Here is a 24132-nt window from a genome sequence, read left to right as displayed (position 1 = left end):
CTAGGCACTAGGAATTTATATGGTTCTTTCAAGAAACTTACAGTACAACTGGAAAGTTAGGGGAAAATATATATACATATATAAATGACTAAAGTGTTGCATACTAGGTTTCAACGATGTGATACAGCAATATGTAACCGGGGTTCACTAGGAGAATCCAGAAGAGGAAATATGATATATACTAAGCATGTATGTATATCTCACATAACAGGGAGAACATTTTGACTAGAATTGAGGGACTATGAAATGATAATGGGAAAATAAGTAACTATAAAACAAGCATAGCAAACTCACAGGTGCAGGCAACAACGGAATGTTCAAAGCCACTTGGTCTTGATGTTGGGGGCAAGAAAATCTCTTCTGGGAACTGTGAGGACTGCAGAGGCCATACTGTACAAAGTGGAAAGTTATATTGCTTCAAGAGATCACTGACAGGCCTTCCAATATTTCAGAAGAAAGTATAAAATTCAATGTTTAAAAATGTCAGATTTTTTGATTTTTAAATGTTGGCAGATAAATGTTTTTAACACCACACCAAGAGCTAAAACATATTTACAGCCAATCTTGCTTGTGGACCTCAGGCTTGCAATTCTTATTTGGCAAGATGAATTCCATGATGAGAGATCTGAGTTTTATCCTGTGGTCACTGACTTAAAGAGTTAACATTAATTTCAATTTTTTCTTAGCTTTAAACCTCTGAACACTGTACTATGTAACATGTAAAACACTCTGCACACTGCCAAATAATTTCACATTAGCCTTGATTATTTCTCTTACAAGCCAATTACATTCATTTAACTGTAGAGTGACTTACAAGTTTCAGCTGAAAAAACATTCAAAATGATACTAATAAAATAGTGTTGACAAAGCAGTACCTAAGAGAATGCTGACATTGTGTGTCTATGACACAATTCACTAGAAACACATATATAATCAGTGGAGCTCTACATCTTAACATATGTGCCATAATCTACTGCAAATGAGAAGTTCTTGCCCTTTTTAAGATTTTCTGTAATTAGCAACTTTCCAAAGGCGAATACTATACTTCCTTTTATTACCAAACAACACTCAAAATACATATAACAAACTGCTACTTCTACCAATCACTGTAAGCCTTTAACTCTCCAAAAACAATAGTTATGCATTAAAAGCCTAAGTGTGAGTGTTTTAATAAGCTTAGAGAAAGCAAAGATAATTAGTATCAGAGACTTGTTGATTTGTTTTGATAGTATTATAGACAGTTAGCATTATAATTCAAAGGTAATTCCTGGAAAATTCTTGGTACATAATTATGACATAAAATACAGAACTATGAAGACTGCTTAATCACATACTCTGGAATAATATCCTTGATGAATTTCATCAGTGAAGTAGAAAAGAAATAAGAAAAAAGCAACTTTTCTATTACTTAATTTGCTCTGGCTCTTGGGGATCCCTAACCTGAACCATCTCCTCTGAGGCTTCCAGGCTGGTGGGGCACTATGCTATGTGACTTGGACACCTCAAACCTATCAGCAAAGCTGACAAAGAAACCAATTCAAAGCACGGCTCACTTTTCATAGAAAATAATTGATAGGTTAAATTAAATAAGTCATCTTTATTTAAAAATGTGTTAACACAAAGTGTGAGTGCATTCAGTATATACTTCTTTCTTTTTCTTTGTGTGTGTGTGTGTGTGTGTGTGTGTGTGTGTGTGTGTGTACTTCAGAGGATGCTGGAGATGGAACTCCAGAGCCTCACACATACTAGGCAACACAGTCAGTCTACCACTGAGCTACATTCCAAGCCCAGGAAACAGTCCAAAGACTTTCTATAAAGAATTTTTAAACTGCATGGGAATTGTTCAAAATCAAGAGACTATAATTTTCATACTAGAGTCTTATCAATAACAACTAGGGGGAAACTCAGAGGCTCCCCATCCCTATCACAGTCTGATGAAAGCCCTTATTGCCTCCAACATTCCCATTTCTGGAGTCCTACCCCATATCCTATCAGACATGAAAAATACTCACATCCAGTGTTAAATATTGATAAGAAACCAAATTGCAAATAATTGTTAATCTTTTAAAAGTTTTTCCATTTCTTTTGAGCCCACTCCAAATGGGTCTCTGTCCTTATCCCTCCATCAACAACTGGAATTACCTCCAGGTTGCTAAATCCAAAAGCAACTCACAATCCTCATCCAGTACTGAACCTCTTAGCACCATGTGATACCACTGATTCACTCTCTTCTCCTGGACATTTTCTTTTCTTGTCTTTGGGGTCATTCTTCTAATTTCCTTCCTATCTCTCTCATTTCTTCTTCTAAACTCAACATCTAGACAAAGCATCTAGTTTTAACCCAGTACATCATTATGATAGAAAAATATCTCTTAGTCTATCTGTTCTATGGTGTAGGTCAATGGAATTATCAATATATTCCAATAATTAAACACTGTTACTCAAGGAATAGAGACATTTAACTGGATCCACTATGTTGAAATATGTGCATAATTCCTTAGGTTTAAAATAATTTCTTATATTATTTGTGGTATTTCTTCTCTTTTCTACAAACTGCAGATACTTGATTTGCTCCAAGGCTTGGTCTATGGGCCTCCTTCTCTGTCTACATATATTCCTCAAATTACCCCAACCAAATTCTGTTGGCAACTTCCAAACTTGTATCTCCAAACTGGGCCTCTCCAGTAAACTCCAGATTCTATAGCCAACAACCTCTCCAACTTCTCTACTTGGAAGTCAAACACAAGATATTCAAAACAGGTCTTGGTTATCTTCTCCATCCCAGTTACTAGCAACTCCAAAATTACGCAAAATGCTTTTATGTTATCTTTATAGTCTGTCTGATCTCTCTCATGATCTCTCTCACACTCCTCAAACAACTGGTCACGAAATTCTGCTGGCTCTTCTTTTTAGCCATCTCTCAACATCTCCTCCTCTACTATTGGTATCTTTCAAATGGATTTTGGTAATAGATACTAATTCGTATCCCTGTTTCTACCCTTGACCACCCTTCCATTTTTCTATTCTCAACATAGCAGCCAGTGATTCTATGAAATGCAAATCATATCATTTCACTCCTCTGCTTAAAAGCCTCCAATGGCTCCCCATTTTAATCAAAGTAAAAGACAAAGTCCTTAAAATGATCCAGGCAGGCCCTACCCCATGAAGTCTCCAAAGTTCTCTGATGTCATCTACTCTTATTCTCCTGGCTCTCTGTGAACCCCAGCTGTGGCCTTCTCACACCAGGCACAGTCCTCCCAAGGCCTTCACTAGTCCCTCTGCTGAACGCTCTTCACTCAGGGATCTCTGGGTGGCTCCTGTCCTCATTCAAGTTATCTTCTCAGTGAGGACTACCTTGACCACATTACAGAAAATCCCTGACTTAGGATGGTTCTATTATGATTTTTCAACTTTACCACGGTATGAAATTGATATGTACTCAATAGAAACTGTGCTGTGAATTTTGAAATTTAATATTTCTCAGTATAGTGAATGGGCAGTATGATATTCTCTCATGATGCTGAGTACTGGCAATGAATCACAGCTTCCAGCCAGCACTTGATCACTGGGGCAAACAATTGATAATCATTAGTCTACTATGTTGCTAACCTATGATATTCAGTAGACTAAGTGTATCGAATGCATTTTCAACTCACAATATTCTCAAAATTATTGGGACAAAAATCCCATCTTAAGTAAAGGAGCATCTGGAATCCAAATTGCAAAGACCTCCTCTACCCCAGGCCAGTTAATGCCCCTTAGCCTACTCCACCCCACACATAGGCATTACCTTCTAAAACACAATAAAATTTACTTTGTTATGTTTGTTATTTGTCTCAGAATATAAGATCCACAGAGGCACAGTTTTTTTTTTTTTTTCTTTTTTTCACTCACTGCCCTGTCTCTGGGACCTAGAACATAGTCTGGCATATCCTGAGCATATGTTATGTTGACTAAATAAACAAAGTAATTTAAACATTTAATAATTTCAATTTCTTGATTTTCTTGTTGCTCCTAGAAAAGTCCCTGAAGATAGATCTCAGTCAGACTTCATGACCCTAAATAAACCCAGAACCCTAAGGAAGCTGGGGACATCTTATGCTTGGCCATCATTGACTTTGCTACCTAAAATCCAGGAGTCAATTTAACACTTACCTGGAAATGTCTAATACCTTTCCATACATTTTGTTCCCTAACTCCAGACATAAAATACTTTGGCAGGCATTGCTGAAAGTATTCATTATAGTCCTGAATACTGAAAAAGACAAAACTTATGTTTTATGGACTTAGTGAACCTTTTTAAAGTGTTAAGTTAGTACTAAGTTCAAGATTTTACACAAACAATGCAGATGTGGAAAAGGGTTATATGGGGACAGTCCCCCCTTTAATGAACAGAGTAGAATGATAAAGCATGATTCATCTAGAGGATCCTATGTCTATTTGGCTGAGCTTGTAATTATGCTATTTAGATGTAAGTGTGTCTTTCTAACATGCTTAAGTTCCTTTTTCTTAAATGCTCCCTTTGAAACTTTCGACTATTAATTTTCTTTGAATGAATGGTTTAAAATCTTAAACTCTGAGCCTCATAACAAAAATCATAAAGGATTTGACTCACATTATATAAACTGTCAATATTGGCAGGGAAGTGGGAGGAATAAACAACTGCCCCACACCCATAGCTGCTTTCTTTAAAAGGACTCACATGAAACTGTACAGAGTACATGAGCAGAAGACCTGGGTCACCAGTACTCTTTAAGTTTAAAAGTACTTTACACAACATTAATCACCACAAAGAGAATTTAAATCTGTGGATTTGCTTGTTGGCATCTGCAAAAAAAGACAATTATCTAGCAGGCAGAAGCCAGGGGGACCAAGATGGCTGGGAATTAGGAAAAAAATAACTCGATCAATTAGTGATGAGGGACAGGCCAGCTGTTCCTTATACAGCAATATAATGATTTCCAACATATGTAACTGAGAAATACTAGGTTTTTTTCCCCTGCTTAATGTCATGAATAAATAAATACAAACACACACACACACACACACACACACACCCCCATGAATTTCCGATAAACAAAGGCTCAGAGACTTCTAAAAATACACAAATCTTTCTATATATGATTTCTTTTTGTCTTATGTAATAATAGCCAATATTTATTGACTTTTTACTATGTGGCAAAGACCAGGCCAGTTGTTTTATGTGTACCATTTCATTTAATAATCGAAACAACTCTGTAGCGTAGTTACTATTATTACCCATGGTTTTACAGATTAAGAAAGAGGTTCAGAGAGTTGAAGTAACTTTCCCAAAGTTATATAATAATGGAGAATAAAAGAACTGGATTTGGACCCCAGAAGACTGATCTCAATACTTTTTTGCCTCTCTTCTATGTTCAAGATGTATTATACCTTTATAATTCACTGAGCAACCTATCCAAGTGGATCTATGATCAACAGGTTTAAAAGAAAAAAATCTGGGCTGGGGATGTGGCTCAAGCAGTAACACGCTCACCTGGCATGCGTGGGGCGCTGGGTTTGATCCTTAGCACCACATAAAAATAAAATAAAGATGTTGTGTCCACCAAAAACTGAAAAATAAATATTAAAAAATTCTCTTTTAAAAAAAAAAGAAAAAAATCTAACATTATACATGCTAAATTCTGCTGTTGTAAGCAATATCTCATCCAAGCAGGATATATTTACAACAAACTTATAAAACATCTATAATTTTATACTTTTTTCACCTTTTAACAATCCTAAGTTAAAAGGCTGACCCCTTTCTTGAATAATGAAATCTCCTTTATTCTTTAGGTAAACACGAAATAAAATATCTGTACAAATAGTCATCCTTTGCAAGCACTTTGTTTTCTCTATTAGATCTCTCAGTGAAATCATAATCCTATGTTTTATATTAAGTGCTTTCTGGGGACTACCACAGACTTTAAAATCAGAATTTCACTGCTATTTTGGGTAAAGACTGAATGTTTCCATGAGTATTTAAGAAAAGATAACTTCATTGGGAGGGGGTGGTGTAGAGTAAGCAAAGAACTTTGTAGAGGGGAGAAGCATAAACACAGGAGGAATGCAAAAAATAAATCTTCTTCGCAGCTTTTTTCTTTTTTTAAAGAACGGACTATTCTGAAAAAAATTTTGGAAGTTACTTTGTTAATCTTAAGACTGTGCTCTCCTTCCAACCTAAAGTGTTAACTTTAAGAGCCATCAAAAGGTTACCCAACAATATTAGCCCCAAATTACCCAAATGTTCATCAGCTGAATGGATAAATAAATTGGGTATATTCATCCACAGAAATAAAAAAAAGAATTGTTGCTATTTTTATCAATTTGGACATATTACATGGCATTATATTGAGCTAAAGAAGATACCAAAAACAACATCTTATGTTTGATTGAATTTAAATTCAGTCCAAGAACAGATTAACCTATGACATTAGCAGTCAGAATAGTAGTTAACCTTGGGACAAGGACTATGACCATACAGTGAGGTTTTTTGTTCCTTGACTTGGATGCTAGCTACCCAAATGTGATCACTTTGGGCTGTATGATTCTGATTTGTGTATTTTTCTGGCTATATGTAATAATTCAAGAACAAATTTGAAGAAATAAAACAAGGAGTACCCACCCCCGAAGGAGGAGGAGGAGGAGGAGGAGGAGGAGGAGAAGGAGACAATGATGACGGCGACAACATCTACTGAAATGATATACCACAAGTGTATCATTTAATGTGAGCAGAAAGAGAACCACCTAGAAAGCTCAGTGTGCATCTTCAATGCATTTCCTAAAATCTTCTTCCAGAATTCATTCTTACAATGAATCCTTCTCTCACATAAAACAATGACTATCAATTAATATAAGGTGTTGCTTTATATAAAATAAAAAAAAAAACATCTGAAAATACCTGGAATACTAAGGGTCTAAAAATCATCCAAACTATCACCACATTAATGCAAGGACCTCAGTAATGACCCAATCTCTACCAAGTGTCCTGCTGTAGAGATTGAACTCTACTGATAAGGACACAGGTGGGGAAAGACATTCAAGAAAATGCTATACAACTCAAAAGAACGTTCAGAAAAGCACTGCCTTCTCCTTAGGACTACAGTGGGTTCATCTGGGAATTTTTTTTATAAGATTTTTATCTTGATGAGGTAATATGACCAATTGTCAGATCAATGAATTCTTTGCCATTCTCAGTATTCTGTAATCCCTCTTTGATCAATATGGTATACTGCATGATTGCGCAATATGATTCATATAAAAAGTGATAGTATACAAACTTGCATCAGAAGTAATTATACACTAAATTACATAAGATAATGAGAAATACAGATTGCTAATTTTTTTACTCAAAACTTTATAATAACTTCAGCTATTACTGCTATAGAGTCCTTTTGGTCCCACAGCATAGGAGGGAGGCATTGGTAGCTTCCCCAAATGCTGGGGGACTAATTAAATATTTGTATTTGTTTCATCATTAGCTCTTAGACAAAATATGTTCCCAATCTTTGAAACAGGAACTGGCTTTTGGTGGAGGTAGGGGACAGTAATAAGCACCCAGACTCTGCACATTATTTAACATCAAACTAGTGATTCAACACAACACTAAGGGAGACAAGGTTTCCAAGGCAAATATCAACCAGAAGACCTATTCCATGCTTATAGGCAGCTCAATTCCAATCATTTAGTCCTTTTTCCTCAACTAAAAAAGATCTCAATCTTTAATTCCCACATCTAAATTAAAAGTTCTTCCTACCTCAGCCTTGTTTTAAATACTTATCCTTCTAAGTTTAAATTTTCCTTGCAACTCAATGCCCAGTATTCTACTTTCTCCTTTCTCTCAAATTATCTCGTTAGCTTGTTTTTACTTATTTTTATAGCCCCCCACCAAAGTCTCTACCCCAGGATAAGGTACAATTCAAAAAGACTACCCCCTACATTGAAGTTTAACCACAGAGGCCAATAATAGCATTTTCCTTGCTTAGGTTTAGGAAGGGTATATTTTAACTAAAATTTCACTATCATAAATTCCTTCCTTAAATTTTTCCTATTCCTCCTTCTGTTTTACACACAATCACAATGTAGCAAACTCTCAAAATGTGTAATATATATATATATATATATATATATATATATATATATATATATATATATATATATAAATCATTCAAAGACGTCCTAAAAATATATAATTGTAAGTATGCCACAAATACCATTTAAAATTCCAGTGTTAGGGATACAGATTAAAAAATACACTGAAGTTTTCTTATAAGTTGTGTTTGTTGTTTGTTGTCAGGGGTAAGAAGGCCACAGAGAATTAGGCTCTTCATACAAGAACTAATTGCTTCACCTGAAATCACAAACTATACTGCAGCAGAATTCCATTGAAGACTAAAACTTTTTTTTTTCCTGTAAAAGGAAAAAGTTGAAATTGCACAAATAAAAAAGAAAGTCACTATACTTTGCACATAAGGATACAAAATACTAAATAACTTATTTTCCCACTTGAGAAACAGGCTTCATGTACCAAACAGAGCATTATGAAGTACGTATTAATGAATAATAAAAAAAATGCATCTCCACTTTCTACCTTTTAAAGACTTAAAACCATGATAAAATTATTTTTAGAGAATGCCCATGAAATTTGCACTCAATTCAGAATACAACCTAAGGGATAATTTGTGAATGCCATCTGGGATCCAGGCAGCCTCATCAACAAAAAGAAAACTTGTTGAGATCATCCAAATTTAAAATTCACATACATTTTTACATCTGGATTGAATTAATCTTTTCTTGGTACTGACTTTCATGTAATAAAATAATTGTTTGCAGGTTTTATTAAAAAAAACACATCTTTAGAAATCAAAATGTGCAATATCCAAGTTGAAAACTACAAAGAATTCCTTTATCAAAAAAAGTTAGTTGTGAGACAGGATTCATTTGCACTAAACTCTAAAACTGACAGCTCAGTCAAAAACAATTCTGTTTGAAACTCTCATTCCAAGTATCTGCCACAAAAGGGTACACAGTCTATTATGTCATAAGTTCTGAAATCCAAACATAGTTAAAGGTGGAAACAGGATCCAGAATCTAGAAAAAGCTCTATAACACCCCTAATTCAGCTAGCCCAGTCTAATGATAGTTTTTAAGGAACTTGTAGCTAAAAACTGTTACCTGGCACAGTGGCATTTGTTTTTAAAAGCAGTGTCTGTATCCTAGCCCATGTCGTTTTCAGGCTTTTTTCTGTAGAACCAGGGGCATCTTAAATCTGCAAGTTCAAATTGTGTACTTACCCCTGATACCCACCAAAAGGAGGGACTGGATATAGAGAAAGACTTCCTGTCCCCCAAAATGTTTTGAGCACTGCAAGAACTGCTGATTACTGTGGCCCATCAATGTCAGATCTCAGGGATTCTTACAAGCAATTCAAAGGGGGATATGGGGGGTGTGGGGTAAGTTCATATTACAGCCAGTCTGCTTTCTGAAGAAGATATCCTGCAGATAACCTGATATGAGATATCCCCTCAGGGACTCTTTATATATAATAATCCTACCAAAGGTCCACTTTAATATGAAATATGAATCCAATATGTTTACAAACATACTGAAAAGGCATTCAAATGTCAGTTGTCTCATATTGTGAAGTATTTTCTTTTTTAACATAAACCTTTTATTTCCCAAAACTACACCCAAGGAAAATGATTAGGTGCTACAAGTTTTATACTACAGAGGACAAAAGCAAAGGCATCTGTTTTCCTGCCTTTTTCTGGTCTTCTCCCCTCCCCCACTTTACATCCTGCAGACCATTTGTAGGTCTCGGTTGTTAAAATTTATTTCTACAGTAGTCTTATAATGCTCTAGATGCTGAAAAACTTCTTATATTTTAACATTGCTTGGCTTAAATTTATGCACTGCTCTTAGGAAGGAAACCCAAAAGCCTTTTTAATGACAGATGTATTACGGAAAATTTTCCCCACAAAGTTCTGATGCTGTGAAATATCAACTCCCTGAAATCACAGAAAGGAAATGACTTACATTCTTGGAAAATGAAGCCACTAGCAGCTTTCTCCAACAGCATTTTCTAATCCCCAAACTACACCCTGTGGCAAATGGGAGTATTTCGTACAAAAACTACATTTAAATAGATGCTTATAAAACCAATTAACAAATATCACCGGGTCCTTGAGAAGAAGAGAAGGAATCATGCATGGAAAATACAGCAAGAAATACTTTTTCCCCTACATTTAGAAGTGCGAGAGCACAGACTTTAAGTCAAAAGCAACCTGAGAATTTTTAAGTTTCTCTTCCCTGCTGTGGGTAACGCACAGCTCCTGAGGAAAATACTGGCAAAACAGATTCTTTGCTAAAATAAAAACAAAAACGAAAAAGGGAGTCCATGGCCTAATATTTCTTTAGGCACTAGCTACACAACTGTACGGCCCCAAAATTTTGCAAGCTTTCATTTCAACTTTAAAATATACTAGTTTTGACAGTTTTCCACCTATTCATAGCTTAGAAAATGCCCCACTATTAGGCTATGCCATCCTGGGACTCGAGGTGTTGTTTTAATTGTTTTAATCCTTGTGGACCTCCCACGGGTGGCCCCAGGTGTCCGTACCTGACAGTGCCTGACCGGCCAGCCCGGAGGGTAAACTGGTGGTCTTCTTTGCCTGACGCCCGGCCTACGGCCGCAAACTCCTCCAGAAACCCAAATTCTGCAGGCCGCGCCCCCAACTCGTATATCCCCGAGATCCCCTTCAGGCGCCCACGAGCTCCATACCGGAGTTGGGTTTCCCAACTAGGCACTTTCAGGGTCAACGGAGCAGACGCTGCGCTCCGGTCCTTTCCCGAAGCCGGGCTGCCCGGCCTCCAGGCGCACACAACAGGCGGCACCGCACAGCCCCCAGGAATGCGGGCTCAGATGCTGGTCCCCTTCACAGTGACGGAGAGCGACAGGCAAGAGCCCTAGAAGAGAGCGTCGGAGACACCACCGAGCCCTGCAACCTCCGGAGCCCAGTGATCCGGGGGACGAGGCACGGCGCACGGAGCCCAGGAACGCAGCCCGCAGTCGCGACCGGCCTCCCGCCCTCCGCAGAGGCGGCCCGGGAGCTCCGCGCCTCCCCCGCTGCCAGGCTCTGCTGCCCCGGGGCCCCGTCCTCCCGCCCCGGCGTGGGCGAGCTCCGACTCGCCGAGGCGACCTGCTCGCCGGGTGCCCGACGCCTAGACCCGAGGGAGCTAGAAAAAGAAGAAAGACGCGGAGAGGGGGACACTGCCTTCGCCGGGACTGGTGACTTCGAGAAACCCTCCCGAAACCCGTCCAGTCGCGGCGGCCACGGTCCGGCCGACACAGAACCAGCCGGCGGCCGGGGCTCGGTGCCCAGGCGAGGGGTTGGACTAGGAGGCCCCAGGCTCTGGGATCCTACTCTTACCTCTAAAAAGTCCCGAGCGCCAGGCGTCGGACCCTCCTCAGCTCTCGGTTTCTTCCTGCCGGCGCCGAGCCTGCCCGCTCCTTTCGGCCCCTAGGCTCGGGCTGCTAGACGAGCGCTGCGCGCCCGCCCCGCCCCGCCCCACCTCGCCTCCCGGCCCGCCCCCCATGGCTCCGCCCCGTCCCGCCCCCGAGGCTCAGTCCCTAGCCCGCCCGAGGTGGTGGCGGAGGCTGAGGAGCCGCCGGAGTCCCAGCGCAGGGCTCGCCACCGCACGTGGAGCGCCCTGCCCGCCCCGCCTCGGACCCAACCAAGCGTACTCCGGAGGGGTACCGCGGGCCTGGAAGGGGAGAAAGCCGTGGGAACCGCCCCTCACAGGCCCTGAGGAGCGAAACGAACCTCAGGTGGACGCCGTGGTGTGGCCCATGGCGATGTAAGCTTTTCCTAGTGCGAGGCAGACCGAGGCGCGAGGGAACACTGTCGGAACTCCCCCTTCTGGCCAAATGGCCCTCTCCGCGGCTCAGCCCCGCTCCCTCGGGATGCTCCCTCCCAAGCAGAGTCGGCTGGCGGGGGCGGCTGTTTGGCCTGAGCTGCTTCTTACTAATTCAGAACAAACGGAGGGGAGGCCACTCGGAAGGGAGGCGGCCCCTACCGGAGGAGGCTTCGTGACTCCTCGATTCCCTCCAACCTTTCAGTCCCGCACCCACCTGCCCACCCACCTCTCGGGATACCATGCCCTCAGGTTATATACTGGATGGAGGGGGCGCTGCCAAGGAAGCCAGGCCTCCCCCGCTCTCTCTGCTTCTCCTGTTTTCCAGGTAGACACAGCTTCTGCTGTTTGGGGTGTATGTTACCCTTAGAAATTATTCTTGTCCCCTCTCGAGGGTGGCCGGCTGGGCGGCGAGTGATAGAAAGGGACCGTGGACGAAGCTTTTATAGCACTAAGAACGGAGCCAGGATTTGGGGGTTTCTTTGTCACCTTTCGTTGTTAGGTCTAAGGAAGGAGCGAGTTTCTAGGGACAGAGGAAGAGGCCCAAACTCCTTCTGGCCCCTAGAAACTCCAATCACCTAGGTCTTCCTTTGACTTTGCTTACCCTGTGACCCCTGGCCTGTGGTGGCAGAAATACCCCAGTGGTCCTTCACAAAAGGAATGATTCAGAGGGTTCCACGTGTCTGTTTTTGACAAGAAAGCAAAGGAGAACTTGAGAAAGGACACCAGCCAACATCTGGTAGATGGCTGACAAAAGCCAACTTTAAAATTGTCCTCTGCTTTCGACCCAAACAAATGTGTAAAGCTAGCTATTATTGATTCAAAATGTGCCTGTCCCTTGTGCCTTGTTTGCATAGCAAAAGAAATTCAACTTTGTGTTCTTTACAACTGGAGCTCACTTGGAATAGTTGTCTTACAGCTCTGAGAACTTGACACTAAAATTGCATATTAGGAGCTGTGATCTTTCGTGTTTTTCACAACTGATAATATCTTCAGAACTCATTTCTTGTAAAACTTGGACAGTTTCTAGAGATATTGTATTTATGGTGTAAAGTCACAACTTTATGGAAAGGAGAATAAGTATGTTTTCAATCCCTGCCTTTTAAAATTAGTTGTACTTAATTAGTATACTAAAATAAAATACTGGTTAACAGTGGTAGATCACAATATAGTCACTTAAAGTGGAAGATTAAACTTTTTCTCTCAATTTTATTTTTATATGCCTTCAGAATATGTGCATATTGAATACCTACTTGGTAAGGTCTTTAATTTGATGTCTAATGAGATAATCCAGCACTTCATGTATATGATAAACGAGGTAAATGAGAAATATATTACTATTTTGGAGAACAGTTCCTAAATCTAATTTATTTTCAAGCTTCATGCATGGAAACCTAGTAGATAAAAAAACAACATATTGTTAGGTTGTGAAACATTGTTGCTAATATAAAATAATTAGGCAAACCAAAGAGCAAAATATTTTAAACAGCTTTTTAAAAAAAACATGTGTTTAAGATTGGGTTTATTGTCTAGAATTAGGTTGTAACAAAATTTACTACATGAATATTTTTTGAATTGTAATGATCATTTTAACAGTGTTGAGTGCCGCAGTAAGTATAGACTCTTATATAATACATTTGTAAACTATGTACTTTAAACTTTTAAATCAGGCCATGTATGGTGGCACAGTCCTGTAATCCTACCAGTGAAACATCATCCTGAACATCTGAAATTATTACTTTTTCGAAAAAAATGTATTTTAAAAATAGCACAACTTGATTATCCAGGGACAAAATTTGATGCTATATAGCATGTAAAAGTTTACAGGAGGCACACTTAAATATCAACACAACTATATTTTATCTTTTGTTTTTCTTAGGAAAAAGTTATTCATCCCATGGGTATATTGAGTATACCTATAAAACAGGCACAGTGCTAGACCCGGAGTTCAAAAACAAAAATATTCTGGAATCTTATAGCAGATTGGAGAAATAAGCATGCACATGAAGAGTTAAAGCATCCTTAAAGCTTGCTAATGTAGAGAGATGCAAGAGGAAAAGCAAAAAGTCTAGGACCTGCAGGGACAGCATCAGACATCTCTTGAGATAGGAAAGATGAACAGAAGTTTGCTTGGAAACAGGTCCATTGATGCAGCGCCTCTCAAGCTGGTCAGCATGTTGGAATCATATGAGAATTTTCAAAAACTATGAATGTGTGTGTCCCAGGCACACCATTTAATTTTTCCAGAATATGACATGAGCTTTGGATTGTTTTAAATATCCCCAGATTATTTTAAGTTTAGACAGGTAGAAGTCACAGAATTAGCAAGCACAGAGGCATGCTTTTAAAGCACAATGACCTTATAGCCTACCATTGTAATTAAAAAGACTTAAGCTTTGGTAGGTGATATTTAAACTTTTTGGTGTAAGGAACATAGTTATGTAGAAAATGAATAGATAGTAACTGCTATAATTTATAATTTTTATATAATTTATAACTTACATTTCTTTTTTTTTACATTTGAATCAGATGGGATATAATTTTCTCATTTTTCTGAGTGTACAGGTTGCAGAATCACATTGGTCATGCAGTCACATGTATACACACAGCAATAATAATGTCTATTTCATTCCACTATTCCTCCTTTTCCCCCACCCCTTTCCCTCATCCCTTCCCCTCCCTTCCCCTCACTTCTCTTTACCCAATCTAAGATGATGCTATTCTTTTTTTTCCCCCACATCTTCATACATGTAATTTATATGTCTTTACAGGTACTTTCTATACACTAGGATAATATATTGGCAATTTAGTTCAGTGCATTAGGAGAAAAAAATATTTTTCATCTCATGTAATTAATTCAAGGATTTTTGGATTCAGAGTGTATATTTTTTTTAAATTTGTGAACAAGTTTTTTTAAAAATATTTTTTTAGTTGTAGGTGGACACAATACCTTTATTCTTTATTTATTTGTGATGCCGAGGATTGAACCCAGCACCTCACATGTGCTGCGCAAGTGCTCTACCACTGAGCCACAACCCTAGCCCCTCAGAGTATATTTAAATGCTGAAATATAAGTTCTAATCTGAGAAGAGAAGTCAGTAATTTGACATACCGGTTTTTAAAAAATACTTTTCCGAAATTAAATACCACTCATCATTCTGACTGAAGGTCATAATAAAGAAACTAGTTTCATTTTTCTTTTTTGTAATTACGGAGATTCACTTTAAAAACAAAATTAAATGTATTTCAAACAAAGTTAAGTCCTCTTGTAGGGTTTTAAAGTCCCTGTAGCTGATAAAAGATAGAATCATTACACATAGAAACTTAAATAGTGTAGTGCTATAGTTCTGGTTTCCATTGCCTAACATTTAAAATGCCCTTCTTACTATTCTCAGCTGAAATTTTACTGTGTTCAGTAAAGTAAAAACAGCAAAAAAGATTTTAGTGCTCAAATCAGGAAAATTTATTGACATCATTTAATCCAACTATCTGATTATCATGCTCTAGGAGCATCTAACCAAGAATACAAATACAGATGGTACCCAACTTATGGTCCCTAACTAATGATTACATGATGGTACAAAATTGGTAAACATTCAGTAGAAAGCACACTTTGAATTTTTATCTTTTCCTCGTCTAGTGATTATGCAGTAAATATTGTCTTGTGATATTAGCCACACAAAGGTAAACAACCAACACTCTGCAATGTAGTTGATTCAATCAATTACATATTCAACACTTTATTATAGGCTCCATGTTAGATTTTTTTTTTTTTTTTGCCTAACTATAGGATAATGTAAGTGTTCAGAGAACATTTGAGGTTGGCTAAGTAGGCTCAGCTATGATTTTTAGTAGGTTAGGTGTATTAAATGAATTTTCAATTTGCAATATTTTCATGTTGCCATGGGTTTAGAGGTTGTTTCCCCATGAGGTGCATTTGTCATTGTTTTACAGTGGTACAACAGCATAGGGATTGATATTATATAGCAAGATAACTCAGAATGATTTATCTTCCCCAATTTAGAGATAGAAAGTTGAAAAAATTATAATCATTAAACTCTGCTTTCTTGCTCATCAACTTTTGAGAAAATAGTTAAAAGAAGGATAAGTTGATACACAGGGACAAAGTTTGGTTTGTTTTCGCATATGAAAGTATATAGTAGACATATACAACAGAGCTGAGGAGCTATGTTGTTTTTATTCTGTTATGGTTTCAATTTGACCATTAACATCACATTCCAATTCATAGAGGGCTTGAACACTTGAATACTCCAGATGGAAAAAGAAAGTTTGATAGGGCTAAGAAGGCCAGGCTCAGTCCTTCGTTCTTATGAAGTTGTTGGTTGTACAAGGTAGGAAAACCCAGCATAGAGAACTGTATTGAAGGGTTAGGGTTGAAAGGCATAGCAGCAGAGGCAGGACTAGCTGAAGGGAGATGCTGCTAAACTTAAATAGAGTTGAGGAGTTCCATGCAAAAAGTAGGACTGCTGCCTTAGGCATGAGGGTTAAGACTGAGGGTAAGTAGAAGGGCTCTAGTATAGAAAAATGTCTAGAAGTATGAGAAAAAGGATAGATTCCCTATGGTATAAAAATGTACTGTGTATTACTTGTATGTTTATACAGTGGGTCTTCAAAGCTCCAGGGTACTTTTTTAGCTCTGGTTTCTTGATTACTCTCTGAGAAGCTAAAATAAAACATACCTACTCCACTGTTGGGAGGCAACTCCCTCTACTCCCACTGAGAGAGATAGATGTGAGACAAAAGGAAGCAGGAATCTGGGTACACCCTGGTCACTCTGAACTATGCCTCAGGCATGCTCTGTCTGTGTCTGAGATAATATTCTTGGAGGAGTTACTTTCAAACACAAATGATAACATTATGGATGTCATAGGTCCCTGCAAAGTTCTTTGGTATTTTATGACATTTTCTCAATTTGTGCCTAAGACCTATTGAGCAAAAGCAGTGGGATATGGAACATCCATCTTTCAGAAATGCATTTCCAGCTTGGCCAGTATTGGCTTTATAGAAAATATCAACAGCAGCCCAATTGAAGAGGGTTTCTGAAATCTGACCATTCTGTTTTAACTTAATTACGTTAAGGAAATTGTAAGCATAACATATATGCCCTAATTTTTTTCATTGCTTATAAATGAATGATGAATAAAAGTATAGATAAATACCCTTGCTTTGGAATTTCATAGGAAGTTCACTAACACTGAAGGATTCTGTTTATGGGACTTCCAAGAAACATCTTTGCCTTTGATATTTTGGTTATAAAACAGGGTATATAAAATAAAGCTCTTATCTGCTTGTTATACTAGCTGGTTGGATGAAAGCAACAAAATGTTATTAGATACCTAAATTAGATTCCTATTTTCCTCTCGTCTAAGAAACAAAATCTTCCCTTAGTCTTCTTTGGCTTGGCTATAAATCTAAATCTGAAGGGAGGCGGGGCGGGAACGAGTCTTCTACAGGTAAGGAATGGTTAGATTTTTCTTTTTCAAGGTGACCTAATCAAGCATTTTCTTAGCCTAGACTGATTTCTTATATTATAGTTCTTCAAGGAAAGACTACTGGTAATTAGACCAGGGAGTTTGAACTAGAAACCATGGATTGGGAAACTATTCTCAAAATACCTCTGATCCAGATGTTTAGTTTTGATAAGCATGGAGAGAAAAAAAAGTGCTGGGCAATAGCACTCTAAACTAGATCTAGCTTTGAAGGGAAAACTCTTGTAGGGTAGACACTCCTTAAATATGTTCCCTTGTTAAAACTTTGTATATGTTTGTGATTCATACATAATGAAGCCAAACATTCTGTGTGGTTTCTTGAGCAGAAAAGCAATCAACAAATTAGCAGTTTTCTACTCTGCTGATAGTCTATATTAGACAATAATTTTTGTCACTTGTGTCCCAGTTTCTTAAAAAATAATGGAGATATATACCTAATCTATGCTAATTTTATGTATAATACAGATTCAATATACAAATCAGTATAAAGTATTATCATGTGCTTATTTTTTATAGCACTTCACTCTTAAATTTTTTATGAATGTGTTCACTTATTTATTCATTGTCTTTTCTTTTAGAAGTTAAGCCTCATGAACACAGAGCTGATCTCTACATTCTGTGACCTTGTATCTAGAATAGTGTCTGGCACATATTTTTAAATGAGTGAATTTCATAAATTATATGTAGAGAGGGAGGAAGAATGTCTGTATGCGTGCATTTGTGTGTTAAGGTTTGGGGGGAGAGAAGAGAGACATGCTGAGATGAGAACAGGAAAGGATTAACATTTTTTGAGATGCTTCTTGGCAGATATCCCAAGGACTTATGAGAAAGGATCTATCTCTTGAGAAGACTTCTGGATGATTTGAATGGGACATCTTATATAAGCCAGTTCATTAATGTTTATTTTTTTCAAGTAGATATAATTATATGATAAATATTCTATATTAATCCCTGTTCCTTATGGTAGATTTTGTTTTCACATTCACTTCTGCTTTTAAAACTGTTTATCCTACAATCTTTCCAATAATAAGAAGTTCATTAAAAGGATTTTACTGGAGTGATTACTTATTATTTAATTCCTTGCCATCAAATAATTTTGATGAGATAGCCTTGGGAACAGAGTGGCTCAAGTTCCACAAGAGTAAATGAATGGCCTTGCTTCTACTGCTCACTCTCCTTAGAAATTTGACTGGACTCCATGTCAGCAGGAGTGGCTGTACCTCTGAACCCTTCCTGGAAGCTGCTCTGTTCACCACATCCTGCCCTTCCACCTGTCTCTCCAGACTTTCAGTCCTACTGTCCCCAAGCCCCTCAATTTATTAACTGCTTTTGTTTGTTTTGCTTCTTTTCTTTTCTGTTTAATCCCTGGGGTTGTCTTGTGTCCCAATCCCCTTGACCTTCTAATCCAAATTTCTTAACAATCTCAAAAATCAGGTCAACTCGGTCATCCCTTTTCTTGCAGTTTGCTTTAAAATCATGAAGGAAGCCTAACAAAAACTGAATAAACGAGCTGATTAGTCAAGTACAGCACCAAAACCACAGTCCATTAGTGTTGCCACAGATGCTTCATCACCTTTTTATTCATCCCTGTTTGCCTGACTTTCTTGTTTCAATGACTGTTCAGATGCCCATGGCTCTCTTCAAGTTCCTCATCCCAAATCCTACCATTCTAATCAGTCAACCAATCCTTACTGGTCACTCATCTAAGATGTATAAGTATGACTTTATTGAGTCCTCACAACAGCTTTTTAAGGGAGATACCACTGCTGGCCCAACGTCTTACAGAAAATACACAGTGGTGCCTGGGTCTGAACCCAAGAAATTCTATGCTAACTTCTTACTCTGACAAGTGTCATGCTCTCATTACAGAACTAGTCATGTGTTTCCTTACTGGATTTTAGTCCCTTCTACCTCCTTTTGAAATAGTTTATAGAACTCTCTCTATAAACTGACTCCTCAGTCCCCTCCCCAAACTCTGTGTCCTAAGCCCCTCTAGTTCTTCCAAGGCCTTCTCCCATCATTCAGTTATTGATTCATTTAGCAGATACTTGTTAAGTACCATTTTGTACTAGGTTTTAGGGATGCAGAAGTAAACAAACTAACCTCCTGTCCTGGAGCTTTACATTAAAATTATTTCTCTTAAATACTCAACATCTCACCATTTAGACCTTTCTCACCTACAGAGATGCTGATCTCTATATATTTCATACTATGCCTAGCACCTCACCTGACAAGGCACTTGGTACATGTTTGACAAATGGATGGAATAATTCCAGGTAACACAGTCAAGATTTAGAAGTTTCTTCTTTATTAATGGATTTTTAATTAAAAATTGCTCATTTCATGTGTCCAGAAACCTCTAACACTTATTATTTCCATTCTGAGTAGGTACTGAGAACCAACCCTTTTCCATTATGCACTGACTAGTTAAGCATTAATTGAAATGTATTCTCAGCAAAGTTACCTTAAACTTGTACCCATAGTTGAAGATTTTTAATCTATGGTTGTAGAAAGAAAAGTACATGACTTTATTAAGGGTATTGTGGCATCTGAAGACAGGAGATATTTGTGAGGCAAAAGAATCTTCAACCCATATTTTGCCACTTCAGTGCTGCTCAAGCAGAGAGTGATGAGGTATTTTTGGTTGTCATGACTTCGTGGGGATGGGAGAAGGGAAATGTTCCTGGCACCTAGCAGGTAGAGGCTAGGATATGCTAAACAGCCTTCTGGGCAGGGGACAGCCCCACAACGAAGGATTATTGCCTCTGCTTGAGAACTGCTGATCTAAAAGGCAAACTTGACTGGAACATTTAGGTGCCCTGTGTGTTAGGTGGTCAGTGGATCACATCTGGGATACTGGCAGAACATGCCAAGGGCCTGCTGAAAAGCAGCTGGAGCTGAAGGATCGTGTCTTTGGAACTTACATAGTGAGGCATCTGGACTTAGAGTCTACATCTACCCTTCTTCTAACATTATTTGGATTTTCCCTTAGCCCTGAAACAGCCAATACACATTTTATGTCTTCCTTATGGTCTTTGTTTCTAGTATGGGGTGATTTTGAGGATACCATTGAAGAACTGGTGACAGGGTCTTGAATTAAAATAACAGCAACAAACTCCAAATGATTTTGACACCCATTCATGACCATATGAGCAGTCGCCCTGTTGCTAAAGCAAGTTTTAAATGAAGAGGTCAGATTTTGAAATGTTTGATTTGCAGCTCCAAGTGCTTTAGATACTGTATCACCCTCTTCCAATGAATGCAAACATGTGAGGAGGGGGAATGTGTTAAGATGCAATTAGTAATCTTTTTATCACAGTGAGGACATTGACGTCAGAACATCTAATTTAAATTGGGAAAAGGTTGTCTATTTTTAATTTCTTGTGATGTGAATGGAATAACTAAAGCTGGTTATTAATTTGGTCAATAAGAAGCCATTCAACTAAAGATGAAGTTTTTGAATAACATAATTGCATCTAGTCACCATAAACTGCCACATCAAACTAATTGTGTATGAATGAAGCATAGTCTTAATTAACATTTCCATAAATATGCTAAAGGGCAGAGTTGAGGAAATGGAATATAAACTGAATGAGATTTATAAGCATCCCAATTTCTACTTCCCATTTCATAATTTTGTTTTTTTGATGCTGTCTAATGAATATTTAAATATTTCATATGTATGTATATATATACACACACACATACATACATAATATAATGTGTGTATATCTAGATATATAGAGAGATGTAATTCATCCTCATTGTGCCGGTCCATTCAGGAAGGGGACACTCCATAGGTAAATGTAAGATGGCATGGATACAAACTATTTTGCAATGAAAAGTTTAAGGGTAGTTTCCAGAAATGTAATTCATTTAAAATAAAAATGATAGCTTATTATTTATTGATCATTTACTGTGTTTAGGTACTGTGCCAAGTTTATTATCTCATTTTATCATAAAAGCAATCCTATGAGATAGGTTAACACCATAATTCCTATTTATAAATAAGGAAGCCAGGGCACAGACAATTACCCAAAGTTAAATAACTCATCAGTAGTTGAGTTTCTAAATCATTTTTAAAAAGCAAAAAAGCCCTGTGGGGGGTGGGGGGAGGGAGGGAAGGAAGGAAGGAAGGAAGGAAGGACGGACGGACCGACTTGGTTTTAGTGTTTAAAAAAAAAAAGAATCTGAAATTGGAGTGTACAATTTTTTGATAGTGTACCAGGTTTTAAGACAATAAACTGTTTCAGCAAACTGAAAGAGGTACTCAAGATATGTGCCCACTCAAATTGATTCAAACCCAGATATGTATATAGAACAAAAAGGGCTAGGAACAAAATTCTCAGCCCATTTCCAGTGGGTAGAACTATTTTAAAATAATTATAAAGAATTATGTGAAGTCATTTGCCAAGAAAGAATCAATATGGCTGTGCTTGGTGACACTGCTTCCATTACAACAGCTTCAGCTTGCCCATGTCTTAAACTGATAAGTTTCAAGCAAGAATTATCAAAGCTCTCAGCTAAGTTGCTACACCCCTCTGCATTCTATTTGCAACTCAGCCTTTTCTCTTCCAAGTTTCCAGTTACTTCATTTGAGCCATACAACATAGTATAAAGGAGAAAGTTTGACAGTTTAGCTTGCAAATGGGAAATTGGCAGTCCCTGGAATCATCTTTGTCTTTAGTTCCTATGCTTTTGTGTATCATTGTTGAAGCCAGGTTGTAAAATCTAGCATGTCACTGGAACCTCCTATGTCAGCTGTGACTCTCAGCAAAGTGGCACAGCAGTGAGACTCTCTAGTAGGAATGTGAACAATGCAGAACCACCCTTAGCTGGAAGCTCTCAGTCTGAGTGGAGTGGTAATATAAGGACTGATCCAATACAAGGACTTCCAGAGCCATTTTCAACACGGTAAGGATGAGTTGCCGTTCCCTTGTTCTTGGGGACTGGGCACCAAGCTATCCTGTCTCACTCTACTCACTACCTATAGAAAAAAAACGGCAAACTGGCAAACTTTCTTAAATCAGAGATTGTTATTACTCAGCATTTTGGAGAACTCATAAATATATATCCTAATTTCAAGAGAAGACAACCATTAAAATCTTTTGGGAGATTTGAGGAAAGATGACCTAAATTGAAATGGATTTGAAAAAAAACTTATATTTAGATTTATGGATTACATTCATGAGAATATAAAGACATAAACTTCCGAATTTAAACTTTATTCTTACTACTTGTAATTCCTCCTTCAAAATGCAATCCCTTTAATTTTTGTGACTTATGGTAAATAATGGGGGGAATACTTTCCTTATTCTTCATTCCCCTTAATTTGCGTTTAGATACATTGCATTGGAAGTATGTGAGACAGCACTATTTCTAGCCAATGGTATCACTCTTGTTACTCTTCAAAAAAAGAAAATAATATATATATTGGTTTTTAATTAAAAAATATGTAAAAAAAATTGTTCCTAAAATAAAGGAAGAATATTCATTAACATCAAAGTATAATCAGCTCTTAAAGGATTTGATGTAATAGCCTTTATTTAAGATGTTTATTCTTTCCCTTAAATATGGGACATACACATACAAATAGAATTTATGACCAATTATTTTAATTAAAAATGAAGAATTTTAAATGTGAAATATTATTAAAATGTTTGTGAATGTGAGATGATGTTTATGAGTGAATTTTTTTTCTTCTCAATAGTTGCTTATTTTCTTAGCTTGTTTCTCAGACCTCTTGGGAAAGGGGCTTTCTACTTTCCTTTAGATCATCCCTCTCAGGGTTCACAAATGGGGACATATAAACAGCTTCATGAGCACTTTACCTTGTAACAATGAGACCTTCTAGGGGTCATAGTGCACATTCTAGCCTTTTCCCTGTAGATTTTATCCTCAAATTGGACCTTACATAGAGTAAGTAGCATTTTATAGTTCTTAAACCACAGACGTTATCTCATGTGGCTCACAAAAACAGAAGGGTGCTAGCTAATACAAGGACTTCCTGAGCCATCTTCAACATAGAATTTCACATGGGCAATAGCACAAAGCCAAACAGAAAAAAAGCCAACTGAGGGCAAAGTTGAGTTGACCAAAGCAGTTCTATCAGTGGAAGAGAGGACTAGGACTCCAGGATAGGAATGGGAAGGACCACTCAGGTGATGGTCTTCACTTGCCTCCTCTTTCATTCTGAGAACAAGAACATAAATAGGTCAGAGTGAAGGGCTTGGCACACCCACAAGAGACTTGTTTAAGCAGAAAAAAGTTTTTTCTTGTTCTAGATAAAGGATATACAACAAAGTTTGTATCAGTTTTACTGAGTGATTATTACATATCAGACACCCAAGTGCAAAGTATGTTTTCATTTAATTCTTATACCTCCCAACAAATGCAAGAAGCAGAGTATTTTTTCAAATTAATAATCACTTTAAAAAAAAAAAGGTGAAGTGACTGAGGCACAAAAAAATTCCATGTCCTAGGTTTTAAAACCAGATTCAAACACAGTTTTTGACTGCAGAGAATATGTTCTTGAAACTAAAATGTTCTGCCTCATAGTAAACTTATTTAAAATATTAAAGAAAATGAGAGCATTTTAAATTTTTCTAAATAAACTTTTTTAAAAATTGGACAACCAAGACCCTTTACTGATATGCCCAGGATTTTTGTTTGCCAGGAGTTAGGTTCATAA

General features: G+C 37.8%; 1 protein-coding gene across 2 annotated transcripts in view; it reads right to left on the bottom strand.

The window, feature by feature from the left end:
* Frmd6 (FERM domain containing 6) overlaps positions 1-11534 on the bottom strand; it is an 86438-nt gene extending 74904 nt beyond the window's left edge. For both annotated transcript variants that reach the window (XM_076848302.2, XM_076848303.2), the window contains exon 1: positions 11448-11534. The gene's annotated coding sequence lies outside the window, so the exon portion shown is untranslated. The remainder of the gene's footprint in view (positions 1-11447) is intronic.
* Positions 11535-24132: the final 12598 nt, after the last annotated feature.

The sequence above is a fragment of the Callospermophilus lateralis genome, chromosome 3 (assembly GCF_048772815.1).
Source record: "Callospermophilus lateralis isolate mCalLat2 chromosome 3, mCalLat2.hap1, whole genome shotgun sequence".
NCBI classification, from domain to species: Eukaryota; Metazoa; Chordata; class Mammalia; order Rodentia; family Sciuridae; genus Callospermophilus; species Callospermophilus lateralis.
Note: the sequence above shows the minus strand (reverse complement) of the source record. Positions and strands in the feature narration are given on the sequence as shown.